Below are 22,050 nucleotides of genomic sequence, written 5' to 3'. Positions count from 1 at the left end.
AGTCAGAAGGAGAAAAACAAATACCATATGCTAACACATATATATGGAACCTAAGAAAAAAAAATGTCATGAAGAGATTAGTGGTAGGACGGGAAAAAAACACAGACCTACTAGAGCATGGACTTGAGGATATGGGGAGGGGGAAGGGTAAGCTGTGATGAAGTGAGAGAGTGGCAGGGATATATATACACTACCCAATGTAAATTAGATAGCTAGTGGGAAGCTGCCACATAGCACAGGGAGATCAGCTCGGTGCTTTGTGGCCACCTAGGGAGGTGGGATAGGGAGGGTGGGAGAGAGGGTGACGCAAGAGGGAAGAGATATGGGAACATATGTATATGTATAACTGATTCACTTTGTTGTAAAGGAGAAACTAACACACTATTGTAAAACAGTTATACTCCAATAAAGATGTTAAAAAAAAAAACCAAAACACAAAAAACATCAAACCTAGGCACATTATAGTCAAACTATTGAAAACCATACATGAAAAGAAAATTTAAAAAGCCACCAGAGAGGGGGCTTCCCTGGTGGCGCAGTGGTTGTGCGTCCGCCTGCCGATGCAGGGGAACGGGGTTCGCGCCCCGGTCTGGGAGGATCCCACGTGCCGCAGAGTGGCTGGGCCCGTGAGCCATGGCTGCTGAGCCTGCGCGTCCGGAGCCTGTGCTCCGCGATGGGAGAGGCCACAACAGAGGGAGGCCCGCATACCACAAAAAAAAAAAAAAAAAAAAAAAAAAAAAGCCACCAGAGAGAAATGACATAAAGCATATAGGAGAACAATGATCCTAATTAACAGTGACTTCACAATAGGAATAACAGAAGCCAGAAGATAGTGAGATTTCTTTCAAGAGTTGGAAGAAGAAAAACAATCTTTAAAGAATTGAAAGGAAAAAAAAAACTCCTGTGAACCCAGATTCTTATATTCAACAAAAGTATATTTCATAAATGAAGTGAAGTTATTTTCAGATTTAAAAAAATAGAGATAATTGTATAAATTCTGCACCGCAAGAAATGCTAAAGGAAATTCTTCAGTAAGAGAAATGATTCTAACTTAGAACTCAGATCTTCAGGAAGAAAGAAAAAGTATCAGAAATGATAAATATATGAATAAATACAAAAGACTATTGTTTATTTCTTAATTTTTTGAAGTGCATATCACCACTTAAAATCAACATTATATTATTTTTTGTAAGTTATGTGATATCTATAAATGTAATAGTACAATGACTGTAGCATAAACAATGGGGGTTGACAAATGGACATATGCAGTTACAGGGATTCTTCATCTTATGTGAAATCATACAATATTAAACTTATGAGGATGGTGAGAAATTAAGAATATTTTAATATTCCACGGGTCATTAAAATTCAGACTGAAAAACCAACAAATATACAAATGTGGAATTAAAATATATTTAATCCAAAAGATGGCAGAAAAGGGAGGACAAAGAAGCAAAACAACAACAAGAAGTAAAAGAGGGGACAAAAAGTAAAATGGCAGATCTAAATCCATTACATAAATAATTGATGGAATTTTAATAGAATAAACACTCCAAGAAAAAGACATAAAATGTCATAATGGATAAAATTAAAGAAGTTGCACAAAAATAGAGAATATCCTAGATCATTAAACAAGTCTAAATAATTTAAAAGTATTGAATCATACTGATCACATTAAATTAAATTATAAATTAATGCCTAAAAGCTTTCTGAAAAATCTCCCAAGCATTTGGAAATTAACAACATATTTCTGCATAATTCACAGGTCAAAAAAGAAACCACAAGGAAAATTAGAAAATATTTTAAACTGAATGATAATGAAAATACAATATATCAAAAATTGTGGGGTAAAGTTAAAGCAGTGCTTCGAGGAAAATGTATAACTTTAAATGCTCCTATTAGATAAGAAAGAGGGTCTAAATTTGTGTCCCAAGATTTCACCTTAAGGAGCTAGCTAAAACAGAATAAAGCAAAACAAAACACAGTAAGTGCAAAGGAAGCAAAAAGACAGCAATAAATATAAGAGCAGAAATAAATGAAGTAGAAAATGAATAAAATAGAAAAACTAAATTAAAGCTTGTTTCTTACCAAAGATCAATACTGATTGCTGAAGACATAGTCGAACATAAGTTAAAAATAAGTTACCACTATGTCTTGACAGATGTGTTCTTTATGACAAATTGTTGAATTAAATATTTCTGTTTTGTACATTTTCTGTATATGTTTATATTTCACAATAAAATATTTTAAAAATATAAAAAAGAAATAATTATACATATACACAAAGATACTTACATGAGGATGCACATGGTGATCTTGCTAAAAGTACAAAATGTGGGAAGTCTTTTACACATTGCCCAGCTTCAACTGCTGTCAGTTCATGGCCATTCTTGTTACATCTCTGCCCTCACCCACTTAATTCCCTCCTCCTCCTACCCAGAATTACTTTTAAGCAGATATGATACTCTTTTATTGATAAATAATTCCGTTGGTTTTCAATACATATATTGTCAAATGAAAAAAAGCAAGTTTTATAACAATGCTTATACTGTGATGCTATTTTTAAAGGTATATGTGTTTACATACTTATTTCAATTTGTTGGCTGCACGTAGAAAGAGTCCTGGAAACTTAAACAAGTCAGGATATAAGCATGTTTTGCCTTGCAAAAGGCAAGTAGAGAGTGGTTTTCTTGCAGGAAAGAAAACATAGAGCATATCCTAGATCGTTAAACAAGTCTCAATAATTTAAAAGAAAGAAAGAAACAAGGTTTCTTTCTAAACACTCTGTTTGCTGCCCCCAGACACACACATTGTGCCTCTTGATAGCCATCTCAGCCTATATTAAAAAATAGGAATGCAAATCCAACTACAGATAACCAGATATTTTGGCAACAAGGAAAGGAGATATCCATGTGTGCTTAAACACACACACACACACACACACACACACACACACACACACCCCAGAAATAGTTTATTGCAGATGAGTAAACATGTAAATGAGTAAAAGGTCTAAAAAGAACAGAGACAACATGTCCAATGTAAAAGTTCAACATACCTGGAGCACATACCATAGGTAGGGCTCCGAAAAAGTAACTAAGGAAGGTATGGAAGTAAAAACCATGGTCCTCTCTTTGCAGCAGCTGCTGCAAGAATGACGACCATTCTCAGCAACCAGACAGTTGGTATCTCACAAAATGTCAACATTGCTCTGAAGGAAAACCCAGATTTTATGAAGAATCCCAGAGGAATCCTGCAGAGGAACTCCAATCACATCAATGTGAAGCTCAGCTTCCTTGGGAAGAAAAACAAGCAGCTCTGGGTTGATGAATGGTAGGGGAAAGGAGAGAAAATGGCTACTGTTTGCACTATCTGTTGTGATGGGGCCTCCATTACAGGATGAGGTCTGCCTGCACTCACTTTCCCAACAATGTTGTTATTAAGAGAGAAGATGTCTAGTTGACATCCACAATTTCTTGGGTGAAAATATATCTGCAGGGTTTGAATGAAGTCAGGTGTTGCTTGCTTGATGTTTCAAGCCCAGAAAAATGAATTAATTTTCTAAAGAAATGATATTGAATGTGTATCAAATTCAGCTGCATTGATTTATCAAACCAGGAAAGTGAAAAATAAAGAATATCAGAAATTGTTGAATGGCACCTATTTCTGTAAGAAGGCATGCTGATGGATAAGATACAGGAGTTATTCAGCTATACAAACAAGATGCTGGATTTACCTAAGAACTGTTTGTGATATTTTTTTAAACACAATAAAATTATTTTATTGATCAAAGAAAGACCTGATACATATTCCTTCTATTTTCTAGTTTTATTGATATGTAATCGACATATATAATTGTGTGAGTTTAAGGTGTGTAACATGTTGATTTGATACGCTTATATATAGGAAAATGATCACCACCTCAGAATTAGCTAACACCTGTATCATGTCACATAATTACCATTTCCTTTTCATGGTGGGAACATTTAAGACCTACTCACCTAGCAACTTCTTTCAAGTATATAGGAATATAACATTATTAACTGTAATCACCATGCTATACATTAGATCCCCAGAGGTTATTCATTTTATAACTGGAAGTTTGTATTCTTTGACCAACTTCTCCCCATTTCCCCTACCTGCAGCCTCTTGTAATCACCACTCTACTCTCTATTTCTATGAGTCTGGTTTTTTAGATTCCACATATAAGTGAGATCATATAGTATTTGTCCTTCTCTGACTTATCTCACTTAGCATAATGCCCTCAAGGTCTATCCATGTTGTTGCAAAGGGCAGTATATCTTCCTTTCTCATGGCTGAATAATACCCATATATATTCTTTATTCATTCATTCCTTGATAGGCACTTCAGTTGTTTCCATATCTTGGCCATTGTGAATAATGCTGTAATGAATATGGGAATGTACATATTTCTTCAAGATCCTGTTTTCATTTCCTTTGGGTATATACACAGAAGTGATATTGTTGGATGACATGGTAGTTCTGCTTTTAATTTTTTTAGTAACTTCCATGCTGCTTTCCATTGTGGCTGCACCAATTTACATTCCCACCAATAGTGCAAAAGTGTTCCCCTTTCTCCACATCCTTACCAACACTTGTTATCTTTTGCAACTTTCTCAAGGGAAAGATAGTACCTACTGCAGTGTTACCTGTGTTAGTTTCTGGTTTTGTTTTGACCAGATGATTTCCATGCTTCAAAATTTTCAATTAGCATCATCTTTTGAAATAATACCATACTAATTCAAGTACCAGCATAAATTAAAATACTTCTCAAGTGCTCAGAATAAATTAACATCGAAGAGCCCCATGGTTAAAATGAAACATAATGGATTTTCTAAAGTGAGCAAAGAAATTTTCCAGTACACACTCAGTCAATATGGAGTTATTGCAATGTGACCGTAATAAAATGACTCTGGAAACTGGGATTCCCTGCACTGTCTACAGAAACCTAAAGTTTTCAGGTAGGAGTAGTTAGGAGTCAGCCCCGATACCTGTAGTTAGGAGTACAAGTATTGGGACTGACAAATTTGGGGTTCAAGCACTGACATTACAGCTTCCTAATCAGGTGACCCTGGAAAAGCGATTTAGGCCCTTTGATCCTTCATCCCTAAACAGTAATTTCCCATAGGAAGGAAGTGAAGAGGAAATTAGATAATGCATGTGAAGATGGTGTGCCTGCAGAGCCCAAGTGCTCTGTAACTATCCTCTCTCCACTCTTTTGCTTACTTCTCACTCCGTGTTCATCTGGGTCACAGGCCTATGAAAGAAGGATACACTTTAATACAAAGAGGGGGAGGTTCAGGCATGTAATTAAAACAAACAGCCCTCCTTTCACCCCAAAAGTGTATAAATTACTGTTATGAAGTAGTATTTTTGTAACACCCCTAAAAACTGCCTCTTATTTCCCATGTTTCCAGGTCTACAAGTTATATTCAGTTTTCCACCTCTTACCTAAAGAATATCCTCTTTTAGAGGAGATTCAAGCAAGTTCATCATTTGAACCCAGGAGACTTCATTCACTAGCCCTGGAATACTGTTCAAATCCTTTTACTTCCCTACATCTCAGCTTTTTCATTTGTAAAATAGAAAACTATGCTGCTTCATGGAGCTTGCATTCTAGTGGGAAGACATTTTTTAAAAAGAAAAAGAAAACCAAGTTGTTTATATAGTATATTAGCTAGTGATAAGGCGAAGGAGAAAAATAAGACAAAGCAGGTAGAGAGGAAGTATTGATGGTGGAGCAGTTTGAAATTTCAGATAAGATGTCCAGGGAAACTACTGGGCATATACCCTGAGAAAACCATAATTCAAAAAGATACATGTACCACAACGTTCATTACAACACTATTTACAATAGCCAGGACATGGAAGCAACCTAAATGTCCATCAACAGATGAGCAACGTTCATTACAACACTATTTACAATAGCCAGGACATGGAAGCAACCTAAATGTCCATCAACAGATGAATGGATAAAGAAGATGTGGCACATATATACAATGGAATATTACTCAGCCATAAAAAGGAATGAAATTGAGATATTTGTAATGAGGTGGATGGACATAGAGTTTGTCACACAGAGTGAAGTAAGTCAGAAAGACAAAAACAAATACTGTATGCTAAGACATATATATGGAATCTAAAAAAATGGTACCGATGAACCTAGTGGCAGGGCAGGAATAAAGACACAGATGTAGAGAACAGACTTGAGGACACGGGGGGAAGGGGAATCTGGGATGAAGTGAGAGAGTAGCATTGACATATATACACCACCAAATGTAAAATGGATGGCTAGTGGGAAGCTGCTGCATAGCACAGGGAGATCAGCTCTGTGCTTTGTGATGACCTAGAGGGGTGGGATAGGGAGGGTGGGAGGGAGGCTCAAGAGGGAGGGGATATGGGGATATATGTATACATATAGCTGATTCACTTTGTTGTACAGCAGAAACTAACACAACATAGTAAAGCAATTATACTCCAATGAAGATGTAAAAAAAAAAAAAAGATGTCCAGGGAAAATGACCCTGGAGTCAGGACTTCAAGAAAGTGAGGGAGTGAATCCTGCATAAATCTGGGGATCACTGCGGCAAAGGGCAGTGGTGCACTGAGTATATACAAGGGTCAGGAAGGAGCCAAGTGTGGCTGGAGGAGTGGGAGATTGAGGCTTGAGGCAATGAGGGCACAGAACTTTAGGGCTAGTCGCATGACCCTGGAGATAAGAGACATTTGGTTATTGGTTCTGAGTGACAGGTGAAGCCGCTGGAAGGTTTTGGGCAGAGTAGCGACATATGACTTCCTTTCAGTAGGACCTGTGCTGAGAAGAGAATGCATAGAGCAAGAGAAACCTGAAGTCTGTTGCAATAATCCAATCAAGTGATGATGACAGTGTGGGCCAAAATGATGGCAGTGGAGGTGTTGAAAATGGTCAAAGGTAGAGCCACAGACTATGCTGCAGTTTAGATGTGGGTGTGAGAGAAACAGTGGAGCTAAGTTCTGAACAATTGAAAGGATGGCCCACCACCTAAAATATGTGTCTGTGGAAAGATTAAATTGGAGAAAAAAGTATCAGGAGCTGGGTAATAGGTATTTTAAATTTGAAATGCCTATTAGATATGATTGTTGAATTCTTGAGTAATATCTGAGGTGGAGATGCACATTTGGGGGTCTTCAACCCAATAAATGTTGTCTATAGGTTTAGAAGTTCTGGTAAAAAGAAAAAAAAAGGTGGGACAAAGGTAATTGAAGAGAGTTTCACAGAGGGAACCAGCAGGGATCTCTATCAGCACTCAGGGAATAAAAATAGTGGGAAACTGTTGCAACAATCCAGGAGCAGCTGAAGCCATGGAAGCAGCATTGCCCAAAAGGAGCAGTTGCCTTAGGTAAAGGCCACATTCTGGCAGTTTGGGAGCCAAGGAGTTAATACTCCCCAAATTTCTCTCCACCTTCTCCCTGACCTCCTACAGGTGCTTCCCATTGACTGGACCCAACCAGAAGTCAGAGGCAAGGAAGCCCAGGCAGTGCAGCCCATGGAGGTTAGCTCTTCAGGGCATGGAGAGCAGTGGGAAAGTCCGGGAGGGAATAAGGGAAGGAAAAGCTGAAGCTGCTAGAAACCATGGGATTGTGTAGGGAACATATGTAGATAGAAATGAGAAGTCCAGTGATTGAGTCCTGGGCCTTCTAACAATCAGAAGAAGAGACAAAAAGAAGACTAACAAGGGAGACTACAAGGGCCAGAGATGGGAAAGAGAAACAGTGGGTTAAAGTGGAGATGGGGCTTGAAGGGCCAGTCATGCACTCCAGACTCAGACCAGCTTCTTCACTCTGCAAATTGACAGATCATTTAAGGTCACCAGGCCTCAATTTTCCCATTTATGAAAAGATAACTTTGAACTATTTTATTTCTATGATTCTCTGCATTTGTTTAGTATGCTTGGACACTCATGGACCCTAAGAGATGGTACCTCCCTTCTGTAGGGCCCTTCCATCCAACATATTTCCAGTATACAAGACAAACTGAACTTTGATGGACTCAGCTGAGCAATTCTCCCATGGGTGTGAGCTCAACAGAAAGTGATGCGAAGCAGATTCCAAGAGGAAATCTGCACTTAGTGAACTTTCAGTGTTACCTGAGCTCTCTGGGCTGCATCTTCTTCTAGGGGAAGGAAAACACCTATTTTGGAAAGATGAGAAAACACACAATTAGGTCACTGTGTCACCCTCTTGCCTGACATATTGGTAAGAGTATTATTGAGGATAACAACAACAATATCCAAAGCAAAATCAATGGATTCGGGGTTCTACTAAGTCCAAAATCCTAGTTTAAAGAGATGCATTATTTCGAGACTTCTCAGAGCTTTAAATATGCTAATGAGTATTATAAATATCTAAAAGAAATAAAATATGCAAGGATTCCCAAAGTAACTTAGCACTGAAATCACCTTTGACCACCTGACCTGAGCATTTCACAGGCCTAGTGACCAAAACATCCCCTGTAGAAACACTGCATTATGTGATTTTTCTCATTTAATACTTTTCCATTAGATTGCATATCTTTCCTGAAATCAAGATAACAGTTTTAACATTACTTTAAATTCATAGACTTTATTTTTTATAGCAGTTTTAGGTTTACACAACAATTGTGCAGAAAGTACAGAGCATCCTCATATACTACTTCTCTCTCTCAACACAGTTTCCTATATTATTAACTTACTGCATTAATGTGGTACATTTGTTATCATTGATGAACCAATATTGATGCATTATAAGCTAAAGTCCATAGTTTACATCAGGGTTCACTCTCTGAGTTATGATAAATGTATAATGTCACATACCCAACATTTCAGTAACATACAGAATAGTTCCAATGCCTTAAAAATCTCCTGTGCTCTGCCTATTCATTCCTCCCTCTCCCTGGGCCTCCGGCAACTACTGCTCTTTTCACTGTGTGCATAGTTTTGCCTTTTCCAGAATGTCAAACAGTTAGAATCATACAATGTATAACCTTTTGAGACGACTTCTTTCACTTATATAGGGTTCTTTCAATATATAAACTTAAATATTTTAAAAGCTTCTTCGAATTTTAGCTTTAAATATGTGTCAATTTCATTGCTTTAGCGTTCTTGCTGGAGAATTTCAGCGTTAAATTTGTTGAACCCTCTTACAAGTCTACCTGTATTCCTTTCTCTCATGCCCTTTTTATCTTTTCTATATTTCTGTTTGAAAATTTCACTCTTCTCCTTTCTATTTTCTATTCCTCTTTATGGTATTCATGACTCTTAGGGGTTTTTTTTCATTTAAAATGCTTTTGAAATATTAGGTTAGACTTTTTCTCTTTAGTTTCGGTTTTTCTAGAAGCAAACCCTAAGAAGAGAATTCAGGTAAAGTAGTTTATTTGGAAGGTGGAGGAAACACAAATAGGGATGATGGAAACAGTGAGGCGAGGAAGTGAAGATAGACAACTAAGAGTACGTTATCAAGAAAGTTTCCTTTCTGGGTAACTGTAGCACAGTCCCTCTGGGGAACTCTGAAAGCTAAGACAAAGATACTCTCCAGAATGATCCTACCACAGGGTGTTTGAGCTAAACATTTATCAGCTTCCCTCACTAGTTGAGGGCCTTCATTCTGTGGCACTTCCAACAGCTCTGGAAGTAGAGCAGCAGGGCTTTAGCAGCCATAAAATGCTCTTGGCAATGACGTGAAGATGCTGAAAGTGGGGCAGACAAGCGTCAAATATGGGGGAAGTGACACCCAGTGCCACAGTTTTCACCTTTATATTTCTTTTTGTCGCTTTTTTCCTGGTTGTTTTCGTTATTTGTTGGAATATTATTCACTTAATATAAACATTTCCTCAAGTCTTTTTGTTTTATTAGGAGAACCCTGTGTGGTTGCAGCAAATGGTCCAGGGTAGCTGCCTCAACTTCACGGCTCAAGGGCACCCTCTTGAAAATAAAAGTATCTTTATCTTAAAAGTATCAAAAATACTCTTTGTGTATCCACTTCTCTTACTTCTCTTCTCTCTTATTCCTCTGTTCCTCAGGATTAAGTCTGATTGGAGAAGGCTTCTAGTCTTGGTCTCTGTATGGGTCAGAGCTCTACATCACTACCGGTTCCCTTTACAGTACTCTTCAGGGTCTGCGTTCCTCTCCTCAATCCTTCCCTGAACCTTCTTTGTCCTGTGATCCCACAATGCTCAATTTAAGTTTTCTTGTCATTCGTTTTTCTTTAGGGTAGATCTTTGTTCTTTGCAAAGCAAACCTTTTGTTTGATCTTCCTGGGATCCTAAGTGATTTGGGGTGCTTCTGTACTGCTTCCTGTTTAATGTTTCCCCATAAATCATACTTAGTCACAATTGTGACTAGTCACAATTCTAGTCACAATTGTGACTAGAAGCCTGTGAGAACTTTTCTGAGTAACATTAGTTTTTTTCTCAGATTCAGTCATTAGATTATTGCTTAGTTTGAACTTTCCTTATGGTGGGGGTGGAGGTGGTAAGTTTTCATGATTTTGCATTCCATGACTTCCAGGGTTATTCCATACTTTTTGTCTGCCATTATTCAGCAGCCACTGGCCCCACGTGGGGCCTGTGGCTCTTTTGTGTTTGGCCAAGTCTTCCTCCATTCTGGGATTCATAGCGATTCCTTTTCACTTTTCAGTTAAAAATGTTGCAGAATTTCCACTCTCCCACCCCTCACCTTTGCTATCCTACCTCCTTTGTTTGGTTTTCATAAATGTTTGGGTTTTTTTTTGCGGTACGCGGGCCTCTCACTGTTGTGGCCTCTCCCGTTGCAGAGCACAGGCTCTGGACGCGCAGGCTCAGCGGCCATGGCTCACGGGCCTAGCCGCTCCGCGGCATGTGGGATCTTCCCGGACCGGGGCTCGAACCCGTGTCCCCTGCATCGGCAGGCGGACTCTCAACCACTGCGCCACCAGGGAAGCCCTTCATAAATGTTTTTGTGGATACCAAGAGCACAAACAAATAAACAAAAAGAATATGATGTAACCATATTCCTGCTGCCAGAAGTTCTTTATTTCTTTTAGGGTCTGTTTTGGTAAGATTAATTTTTTCAAGAAAACAGTAATTTCATCTACATTTTAGAAAATTAAAACAAAGTTTTTCATAGTATCCTCTTATTATTTTTAAAATTTCTGCAGTATCTGTAGTAATGTTTCATGTTTTATTTCTAGTATTGATTATGTGTGGTGTCTTTTTATTCCTATTGGAATCTCGCCAGGGATGTTATCATATTTTATTTGTCTTTTCAAAGAACAACTTTTGGCCTTGTTAATTATCTTTGTTGTATGTTTGTTTTCTATTTCTTTAATCTCTGCAAAAATATCGAAAATATCCCTTTGATCCCAAGTAATGATATTGCCTTAAAGTCTATTAAAGTCTAGTCTATTCTGTTAGATTAAAACATAGCTACATCAATTTCCTTTTGGGTTATCATTACAGATATATCTTTCTTCATTCTTTACTTTTAACCTTTCTATTGAGATGAATCGTATTTGACATTATCTTTTTTTGTGAGTAGAAATGTTCAATATTGTAAAAAAAAAGTCTAGTAACTGACAATCGCTGTCTTTTAAATGGATTATTTATCCTAATCATATTTAATAAAAAATTTTAATATTTAAAATTTAACCATATGAAATTAAATTATCACTTTTATGTAATCCCTTTAAAGATATCTCCACTCTCTTTTAATATTATTTTGGTGGCATTTTCCAAAGAAATAAGGCAAAAAAGGAAAGAAAGAACACATGCGTCATTATTTTCAAGACTGTAATTATGTACATAGAAAAACCAAGAGTAAACTGTAACAAATATTAGAAATTAGCAGTTTACAAAGATGGTTAGCTACCTACTGAATATGTGTTCTAATGGAAGCCTTTTAAATCATCAAGAAGCTGTAAAAATACAAAGAGAGTAATATTATAATATCCTTTGCATTAGACATACAATTAACAAAACATCTTAGAGTAAGTGTAAGTAATCTGTAGGATCTTAATAAATATAATCACGAAATGACATTGAATGATGTAAAATAGAAGACTTGAATAAAAGGAGAGAGAGTACATATATATGAATGGGAAAACACTTGAAAACATGTTTTGCTTTCATCTACAACGTATTGACATACTCTGCAATAAGTTACAGTATATATTAGACAGTACATTCACTTAAAAGAGAGAAAGTTCTGCTTTAATTTTGTGTCCTGCAAACCCTTACTGAAGCATTAACACTGAAGTTTTCATATATGTGTATGTTTGTATGCTTTGCTATAATTTTTGACATTTGTTTAAAAAAAAATAAAAAGGAAGGTGAAGGAGAAAATGCTCACAGATGTACAAAAAATTGTCTTTTTTAGAGAATGAATTAAAGTGCAAAATTTCATCTTCTGTTGGTTGAAATTAACTTTTATTCAGAGAATATGAATATACTATTTAATCCTAGGTTTAGCCCTCCTAACTAGTTTCTTTCTTATCTTTCCTTTACCTCACCCCATAACCAATCTCTTCTCCAGGAAGAATCCAGTGTGATCTTTTAAAAATAAAGCAAAACAAAAAGAAATCACATTATTGACCTGAAACAAACAGACTACCAGATATTTCTCCAGCAAAGATAAGTTTATTTGGGATCAGAAAACAATTGAGACTTGGGGTCTGCAACTATGGAGAGCCATATATAAATCCCCACACAGCAAGGCAAGGAAAACACCTTTATAGAGGGAAAAAGGAAGTTAGGAGGGAGGGCTATAGTAAACAAAGAGCCCATGGTTTTTCATTGGCTGAGTCATTGTGAGGAAAGAGGAGGAGTCTTTCTTTTTTCTGTTGGGCTCTGCTATAATCACAGGGCATGAGGGCACCCCCCTCTGGTGTCCCAGCTCTATTTCAAGTTTCTGTTTATTAATTTTTTACATTTCCTCCTTTTAGTTGAGATCTTTCTCTGAAAGCACCACTGATCAAGAGTCATGCTTTCTAGTTTCAAGAGCTTGTTTTCCCTCAAAGTCAGGAAGGAACTTTCCTGGGTGTAGTGTCTCACATCAGAGGGAAAATGCACAGAATGGAAACATATTGAGGTCACATTTGAGTAAGAAAGAGGGGTAGGAGGGTGAAGTCTCAGGCGCTTTTTATCTAAAGTCCATATACTGTGAAGATCATAGACATTGGAGATCATCTGAAGCATTAGGTCATCAACAAAGGTTTGGCCACAAACTTCCAACTGGCCTGGTCTGAATATCTTGGGAAAGCTGTCTCATCAGATGTCATCCACTTCAATTCCATGAAATCTTTACTTTCAGTTCACCAGATGATGTGCAGGTCCAGTCAGGGTTTGGCACTTTCTTTAGGTGTGTCACCTGAATCTACGAGTCTGTTCCTTGGAGTCTGGTGGCACAAAGTTTGATTAGCAGTACCTGATAGGAGCTTTTCCAGTGAAGTTGAAGAGAGTTCTTCAGGAGGTATCTTTTTCTAAAAGAGGAAATCTAAATGTTTCAAACGGTGATGCTTAAGGTCTTTGTCTCCTGAGGGCACACCATGAAAAGATTGTTCTAACAAAACATGGATATTTTTAATAGAAGCAATCAGACCTCTGCAATATTAGAGTATCTCTCCTTATCGGTTGTGGGTCAAAAGAGGCAGGAGCCAAGTGCATTGGGTATCCTGTGACTATCTCAAAGAGTGAGAGTTTATGAGTCCCAAAAGGGGGTGGATCTGAGATTTAGAAGGACCAACAACAATGTTTTTGGTAGGTTTCTGCAAATTTTGCCAACCTAGTCTTAGTAATGCAGTTATTGCATTTGACTAAACCAGAGAATTGAGGGTAATAGACACAGTGAAAATGTTGTAAAACCAGACAACACTGCAGACTTGTCAAATCACCTGGCCAGTAAAATGGGTTCCTCAATCACTATAAAGTTCAAGAGGAGTTCTGCAAGAAGGGATAATCTTTTCCAAAAGAACTTTTGCCAAAGAAGATGCAAGTAGCCTGTCTGCAAGTGAAGGCTTCAGTCCAGCATGAAAACATACAGACCATAACTAAAACATATTTATATCCATTAGAGGAGGAAGTTGTATGAAATATACTTGCCAGACCACTAATGGTCTATTAGGCAGTTTAAAATGTCCAAGAGCAGTAAGAACAGGCTTCCCTGGGTTGTACTTTGGACAAGTGGGACAAGTGAGGTAGGCACATTTTGCAGCCTTGTTAATGGTTCCACACTGATATTAATTCATGAAGGCTATCATTTTGTTAGTAGATCAACGGTTTAATGCATGTACAGTGGTGAGGAATGGAAATCATAGTCTCTGATAGGACTGGGTGTTATTTGGTCCAAATCAGAGCTCTATCTCTCTCTCTCTCTATTTTTTTTTTTAATCAAATCAACAATTGTTGAATTTCTAATCTTGTTTTTCCTTTTCTGAGGCCAATTGTTGGGCCTCTCTAGCTAGTTTTTCTAAATTATCATTTAGAGGAATATCCCTTTGGAACATAACAGGTTTGTTTGCTGTTGGTCCCCTTAAGGGTAGCATTCCTTGCAACAAAATATAAGCAAGGTGAGTTCCCTTAGCTTCCAGAGAGCCAAGTTTAGAATGCCCCAGAATCTTGATAATAATGGCAGGTAAAATTACTACACTTAATAATTCCTGAACATAGGGGCCATTTAAAATTTTACGTCCACTGGTTGTAAGGAAGTCACATTGCTTCCACATTCCAAAATCATGAGCTACTCTGAATGCATATCTACTGTCAGTATAAATATTGGCAGTTTTGTCCTTGGCTAAGGTACAATGCCATGTAAAAGTGTATAATTCAGCCTGTTGAACAGAAGTAACAAGAGGTAAATATGCTGCCTCAGCAACATCAAAAGGAGTTGTAATAACATACCCAACACAGTATTTGCCATTGAAACCTTTTAAGTAAAAACCAACAGTGAACAATGAGAAACCAACATTACCAATGGAATTTCCTGTAGATCATTATAAGGAGTCAGGAGGTGGCCCATCAGCATTAAGCAGTTGTGAAGTGCTTCATTGGTGATGGAGGGGAGAAGCGTAGCTAGGTTAAGGTTAAGATTATTACAATGTAAAAAGAGCTATGTGAGTAACAGTTAACAAAAAGACTTCATAGGAAGTGAGATGGCTGGCTGAAAAACATTGTGTCATAAGAATTTAGGATTTTCTGGTGACCTTAACCAAAAGGGCAGTGGTTGTAATGACTCTGAGGCAAGGAGGGTATCCCCATGCCACATGGTGTGAGAGGGTCCAGTTGCCAGCTATAATAGCCTATGGGTTGATGGTGGTCCTTGTACTTTTGGGCAAGTACTCCAATGGCATTCCCTTCCATTTCATATACAAAAAGGAAAAAGGGAACATGATAAATGGGATGCCTAAGGGCAGGTGGGTTTATCAAACTCTTCTTTAAAGCTTGAAGTCTATGTCATCTGATTCTTCCCATAAAATTGGGTTGGGGTTGTTATTGCTGAGTAAGACATATAGGTTTGGCCATAAGAGAGAAATTTGTAATCCAGTTTTGGCAATAACCAACTAACCTGAGAAACCTCACAATTGGCACTTAGTTTTGAGTTTTGGGAAACTTAGGACACCATGATGTCTATCTGGATCTAGATACAGCCCTTGTTCTAATATCAGATGCCCTAAATATCAATCCTGGGTTTTGGCAAATTGCAATTTTACTTTGGTGATCTTACGCCTTTTTAAGGGTAAAAGCTTTAGCAAGTGGATGCTTCTGTGAGGCAGCTTCAGAAGGAGAGCAAAGAAGCAATTAATCCGTATATTGCCACAAGGTAGAACCTCTAGGAAACTTTATGTCATCCAGATCAGCCTTCAGGATTTGTGAAAAATAAGGACTTTCAATATAACCCTGAGACATTACTGTCCAAGTAAGTTGTACTTCTTCCCAAGTGAATGCAAAAAGATATTGGCCAGCTTAATTAACTAGAATATTAAAGAATGCACTGCATAAATCAATTACAGTAAAGAATTTACTTGCAGTGGGAATGGATGTTAGTAATATGTGAAGGTTAGAAACAAGAGGGTGTTGAGGTATAGCAATGTTGTTTATTGCCTGGAGGTCCTGAACAAACCTCCACCCTAGGCCCTTAGGTTTTCTCACTGGTAAAATGGAAGTGTTACAGGGATTGGTACAAGAGATAATGAGGCCCAGATCCTAACACCTTGTGATATTCTATTATGGGCTTCACACTTTGAAGGGCTTCTTCACTTATAACTATTGATTAATTCTGGGAAGAGATTTTGAGAGGTCTATTTGAATTTTGATGGGAGGTATGCTGTGAATTTTGCCAACATCAATTGGAGATTATAATAATAACATATATATAATAACATAACTATCAATAATTACCTTAAATGTAAATGGACTGAATGTTCCAATCAAAAGATATATGGTTACAAAAACAAGACCCATATATATGCTGCCTACAAGAGACTCACTTCAGGTCTAAAGACACACACAGACTGAAAGTAAGGGGATAGAAAAAGGTATTCCATGCAAATGGAAATCAAAAGAAAGCTGGAGTAGCAATACTTATATCAGACAAAATAGACTTTAAAATAAAGACTGTTACAAGAGACAAAGAAGGACACTACAGATCAATCCAAGTAGAAGATATAGGAATTGTAAATATATATGCACCCAACACAGTAGCACCTAAATATACAAAGCAAATATTAATGGACATAAATGGAGAAATCAACAATAGCACAATAATAGTAGGGGACTTTACAGCTCCACTCACATCAATGGGCACATTATCCAGACAGAAAATCAATAAGGAAACACTGGCCTTAAAGACTCATTAGGCCAGAGGGATATCTATATCTATATCATCTATATCTATAACTATATCTATATCTATATCTATCACATTCCATCCTAAACCAGCAGAATCCAGATTCTTTTCAAATGCACATGGAACATTTTCCAGGATGGATCACATGCTAAGCCAGAATACAAGCCTCGATAAATTTAAGAAAATTGAAATCATATCAAATATCTTTTCCAACCATGCTATGACACTAGAAATCAACTTCATGAAAAAAAAAAACAACACAAAAACCACAAACACCTGGAGGCTAAACAATATCCTACTAAACAACCAATGAATCACTGAAGAAATAAAGGAAGAGATAAAAAATACCTGGTAACAAATGAAAATGAAAACACAATGATCCAAAATTTATGGGATGCAGCAAAAGCAGTTCTAAGAGGGACACTTATAATGATACAAGCTACATCAGGAAACAAAAAAAACTTCAAATAAACAACCTAACCTTACATCTAAAGAAACTAGAAAAAGAAGAACAAACAAAACACAAAGTTAGTAGAAGGCAAGAAATCATAAGGATCAGAGCAGAAATAAATCAAATAAAGACCAAAAACAAACAACAAGAAAATAGAAGAGATCAATGAAACTGCCAGCTGGTTCTTTCAAAAGGTAAGCAAAATGGATAAACCTTTAACTAGACTCATCAAGAAAAAAAAAAGGAGATGGCTCAAATCAATAAAATCAGAGATAAAAAAGGCGAAGTTACAACTGACACCACAGAAATACAAAGGATCATGAGACTACTATGAACAACTACATGCCAATAAAATGGACAACCTGTAAGAAATGGGCAAAATCTTAGAAATGTACAACTTCCCAAGACTGAACCAGAAAGAAATAGAAAATATGAACAGTCTAGTTGCCAGTAATGAAATTGAATCAGTAAGTTAAAAACTCCCAAGAAACAAAAGTCTAGGCCTAGATGGCTTCACAGGTGAATTCTACCAAATGTTTAGAGAAGAGTTAACACTTATCCTTCTCAAAGTATTCCAAAAAATTGCAGAGGAAGGAATGCTTCTGAACACATTCTACAAGGTCAGTATCACCATGATGCCAAAACCAGACAAAGATGTCACAAAAATGGAAAGTTATAGGCCAATAACACAGATGAACATAGATGCAATAATCCTTAACAAAATATTAGCAATCCAAATCCAACAACACATTAAAAGGATCATACACTATGATCAAGTGGGATTTATTCCCAGGGATGCAAGGATTTTTCAATATCCACAAATCAATCAATGTGACACACCACATTAGCAAGTTGTAGAATAAAATCCGTATCTTTATCTAAATAGATGTAGAAAAAGCTTTCAACAAAATTCAACAACCATTTATGACCAAAAAAAGCCTCTACAAATAGAGCATAAGGGAACATACCCCAACATAATAAAGGTCGTATATGGCAAACTCACAGCTAACATCATACAAAATGGAGAAAAGCTGAAAGCATTTGCTTTAAGATTAGGAACAAGACAAGGATGCTCACTCCCACCACTTTTATATTCAACATGGTATTGGAAGTCCTGGCCACAGCAATCAGACTAGAAAAAGAAATAAAAAGAATCCAATTCAAAATGGAAGAAGTAGAACTGTCGCTGTTTGCAGATGACAAGATATTATGCATAGAAAACCCTAAATAAAGCTACTAGAGCTCATCAGTGAATTTGCTAAAGTTCAGGATACAAAATTAATACACGGAAATCTGTTGCATTTCTACACACTAACATTGAGCTATCAGAAAGAGAAATTAAAAAAAAGTCCCATTTCCAATTGTATCAAAAAGAATAAAATTCCTGGGAATAAATCTAACAAGGAGATAAAAGACTTGCACTATAAGACCTTGATGAAAAAACCTGAAGATAACACAAACAACAGGAAAGATATACCATGCTCATGGATTAGAAAAATTAACGTTGTTAAAATGACCTTATTACTCTAGACAATCTACAGATTCAATGCAATCTCTGTCAAACTATCAGTGGCATCTTTCACAGAATAGGAACAAATAAGTCTAAAATTTGTATGAAAAAACAAAAGACCACAAATAGCCAAAACAATCTTGAGGAAGAAGCATAAAGCTGGAGGTATCATTCGCCTTGATTTTAAACTATACTACAAAGCTACAGTAATTAAAACAGTATGATACTGGCACAAAAAGAGGTACATTTATCAATGGAGAAGAATAAAGAACCCAGAAATGAATCGACACTTATTGGTCAATTAATCTATGACAAAGGAAGCAAGAATATACAATGGAGAAAAGACAACCTTTTCAATAAATGGTGTTGGAAAAACTGGTCAGCTACATGCAAAAGAATCAAATTGAACTGCTTTCTTATACCACATATAAAAAATATACTCAAAATGAACTAATGACTTAAATGTAAGACCTGAAACCATAAAACTCCCAGAAGAAAACATAAGCAATATGCTCTTTGGCATTGGTCTTAACAATATTTTTTTTGTTATGTCTTCTCAGACAAGGGAAACAAAAGCTAAAACAAACAAAGAGGGCAATATCAAACTAAAAAGCTTATGCACAGTGAGGGAAATTATTAGCAAAACCAAAAGGCAGCCAACAAATGGGAGAAGATATTTGCAAACAGTATCTCTGACAAGTGGTTAATATCCAAAATATACAAAGAACTCATACAACTCAGCATCAAAGAAACAAACAACACAATGAAAAAATAGGCAGAGGACCTGAATAGACATTTTTTCCAAAGACAGACAGATGGCCAATAGATAAGAAAAAAGATGCTCAACATCACTAATCATCAGGGAAATTAAAATCAACACCACAATGAGATACCACCTCGCGCTTATTGTTGACTGAAAAAAAAATGCAACCTAAAAGTAGAGAGTTATGTTTTATTTGGCAGAAATTTTTAGGACTTCAAGCCTGGGAGGCAGCAGCTCAAGTAACCCTGAGAAAACTGCTCTGAGGGGGGAAGCTAGGATATATAGGAATTTGGCAACCAATGGCAGGTGGTAGGAATAAAAGACTACTGTTAATTAGAAAAAACTAGATATCTCAAGTTAAGGAATTTAGCACTTTTCTATGTATGGGAAAAGGCAAGAGCCTGGGCTCACTGAAATCTTTCATTTTATATGCACCTTAGCTATCTGGGGCCAGTATCCTGTGTTTTCACATCCTGAGTTTCTTCAGGGCTCACCATTGGGAGTGGCTGAAGTCTGATGGCTGTTAGATGGCAGGTATTCTTTGTTTCCTTCCTGAGTTCCCTCAGGGCTCACTGGCTCACTGTTGGAGGGCTCCAATTGCTGATGACTGTGACATCCTTTGTTTACTGATATGGTAGGCAATATTTTATTTCTCAGTATCATAATAAATACAACAAATAACAAGTGTTTGTGAGTTGTATAGAAAAGGAAATCCTTGTGCACTGTTGGTGCAATTGTAAATTGGTGCAGCCACTATGTAAAACAATATGAAGGTTCCTCAAAAATTAAACTGTCATAAAATCCAGAAATTTCACATTTGGGTATTTTCCAGAAGAAAACAAAAACACTAATTTGAAAAATGTGTGCACTCCAATGTTCATTGCACCATTATTTACAATAGCCAAGATATGGAAGCAACCTAAGTGTCCATGGAGAGACAAATGGATAAAGAAGAATATATATATAATCACATGATGGAATATTGAAGCCAAATCCAGCCAAATCCAGCCAAATCCAGCCTCTGTACCCCAACACCAAATTAAATCTCAGAAACAGAGGTTGGGTGAAGTAGAAAAGAATAGAATTTATTTGCCAGGCAAAGGGGGTGACGGTGGGCGAATGCTGTCAAAACTGTGTGTCCCAACCAGGGGAGAAGGGGGAGTTGTGAGGAGTCTTGTAGTCCAGGAGCAGGGTTGCTGATAAGGATCAGGGTGCTTGCATGGCCTGCATTCCTTCACTCTAGAGATCATCTGGTATCAGGTGGTGATGGGCAAACTGTGACCTCAGGAACCAACAGTGCTTCATCAAATAGTTAACATCTTCCATTTGGTGGGGATTTTAGTTCTGAAGAAAACCTCAAAGATATTGTTATGAATATACCTTGAGGGGGAACCAGGACCTTCCCCAGGGCTGCACTACTGTTTCTTGACTGCTCCTCCCTTTTCTCCACATCCCCTCCCTTCCCTGATTAGTAACTGTTTGAACCTGACCTTTGGAATTCAGAGAAGGGGACATAGAAAGACTTTTGTGCCCAATAGCCCCACAGGGTCTTGCTAGTTTCAATATTACTCAGCCTTAAAAAAGATGAAATCCTCCCATTTGCAACAATGTGAATGGGTCTAGAGGGTATTATGCTAAGTGAAATATGTCAGGCAGGGGAAGACAAATACCGCACAATCTCCTTTACATGTGGAATCTAAGTACCAAAACAAACCAAACAAACCAAACCAGACAAAAACAGTCTCATGATATAGAGAACAAAAGGGTGTTTGCTAGAAACGAGTGGGGTGGGGGATGGGCGAAATACATTAGACGTCATCAAAATGAAAAACTTTTGTGCATCGAAGTACACTACCAAGAAAGTAAAAAGGCAGCCCATTGAAAGGGAGAAAATATCTGCATATCAGATGCCTGATAAGGGTCTAGCATCCAGAATATATAAAGAACATTTAAAACTCAACAATAAAAAGATGAATAACCCAGTTTTTTAAATGGGCCAAGGATTTGAATAGGTATTTCCCCAAAGAATATATACAAATGCCAACAAACACATCAAAGGCTGCTCAACATTATTAGTCTTTAGGGAAATGAAATCAAAACTACAATAATGTACCACTTCACAGCCACTGAGGTATCTATAATAGCATAAAAAAGACAAATAACAAGTCCTGTTTAGGATATAGAGAAACTGTAACTGTTAAACAATGTAGAATGGTATAGCCACTGTGGAAAACAGTTTGGCAGTTCCTCAAAAATTTAAAAATATAGTGACCATATGACCCAGCAACAGATATATATTTTGTATATCTTAGAATACCACTTCTAGATATTTATGCAAGTGGAAGGAAAACTTATATTCACACAAATCCTAGTACATGAATGTTTATAGCAGCTTTATCCTTGCTTGCCAAAGATGGGAACAACCCTTTTACTTCACCCAAACTCTGTTTCCGAGATTTAATTTGGTGTTGGGA

At 37.1% G+C, this 22,050-nt stretch overlaps 1 pseudogene; it reads left to right on the top strand.

Moving 5' to 3' along the window:
• The first annotated feature begins 3,154 nt into the window (after positions 1-3,154).
• LOC112063029 (60S ribosomal protein L9-like) lies at positions 3,155-3,685 on the top strand (annotated as a pseudogene).
• Positions 3,686-22,050: the final 18,365 nt, after the last annotated feature.

This window comes from Physeter macrocephalus, chromosome 11 (genome assembly GCF_002837175.3).
Source record: "Physeter macrocephalus isolate SW-GA chromosome 11, ASM283717v5, whole genome shotgun sequence".
Classification (NCBI taxonomy): Eukaryota; Metazoa; Chordata; class Mammalia; order Artiodactyla; family Physeteridae; genus Physeter; species Physeter macrocephalus.
The sequence above is the reverse complement of the archived record's forward strand: the minus strand, read 5'-3'. Positions and strand labels throughout refer to the sequence as shown.